Below are 1297 nucleotides of genomic sequence, written 5' to 3'. Positions count from 1 at the left end.
ACTACGATTCTTTGTCACATTTGTGACGAGTATACACTAAAATCTCAAGGATGGAAATTGACTCCTCTTATTAAGAAAGCCTTTACTGTTCTTTGGGTGGAAAATTGGTGATTCAGACAAAGCCTGGGCTCCTCACGTTGTTGCACAACATGCGCTGTCCATCGTAAAGCTTGGCTCGGAGGGGCTCGGAAGTCAATTCTGTGCTGTCCTGATGATATGGCGGGAGCAGAAGGATCATGTGACAGACTGCTACGTCCGTCTGACCAGCGTGTCTGGTGACTCGGCTAAAAACAAGAACCAGCTTCCTTAAAGTCCAGTTCCCGGAAATCTCTGTGGAGGTTAAAGTGACACAGCAGAATCAGTGGTCATGGTGGAGATTGGGTTGGAGATGGCACACCTGGTGATGAGTGGGGTCCCAGTGGTGTCCGAGCGAAAAGGGGGCACCTCTGGGATGGGGAGAGTGTGTTTGTTGGTGACAGCAGCACTGGACGGGGTAAGGATCATCCGTTTGGTGGGGGGAGTGCATCTGAGCTGGAGGGAGTGACCGGTTTTAAGGGAGCTGGAAGGAAGTACCTCAGGGCCAATGAGGGAGCATCGGGGGAGGGAGCACCTCTGAGCCAAAGAGGGAGTGGCTGTGGGCTGGGTACAGCAACAGGTAGGCAGCAGGGCCACGAATGGTGGAGACCTCATTTAGATCCCTCCAGACCATTACTTCACATAAGCCATTGGGTGGGAGTGATACACGGTGGGGACAAGGTGTGGCCAAGAGGATTGACATGGCAAGGCAGATGTTGTCTATGGGGGACTTTGAAAAGATGTCACCTTGTAGCTAGTCTGGAAGGTGAGAACTCGTGGGTTCGAGGGTGAGATAAGGAAATGGACACAATATTGGCCTTGGTGGTTAAGAGTTGCAATGGGAATGTGACCAACGGTGTACCGAAGGGGTTGTGCAGTGTCCCTCTTCAAATAAGTTTACCCGATCAACAAAGTTGGTGAGGTGGTGCACAGTGAAGAGGGTTATCTCAGAATACACGGAATTCCAGATGACCTGGGGAACAGGGCCAAGGAATGGCAGCTGGAGTTAAACTCAAAAACATTGCATCTAGTGATCATTATGTCAGTAATTTCAAGGCAATGCAAGAGAACACTTAAGAAAGAAACAAGGAAGGCTAAAAGAAGGCATGAGGCTGCTCCAACAGACCAAGTCGCAGGAGAATCCTAAGGGCTTCTACAGACACAGTATGTTGAGAGCAAAAGGATTGCAAAGGACAAAATTGGTCCACTGCAAGATCACAAT

Source organism: Hemitrygon akajei, chromosome 1 (assembly GCF_048418815.1).
Source record: "Hemitrygon akajei chromosome 1, sHemAka1.3, whole genome shotgun sequence".
Taxonomy (NCBI): Eukaryota; Metazoa; Chordata; class Chondrichthyes; order Myliobatiformes; family Dasyatidae; genus Hemitrygon; species Hemitrygon akajei.
This window is presented reverse-complemented; position numbering follows the sequence as displayed.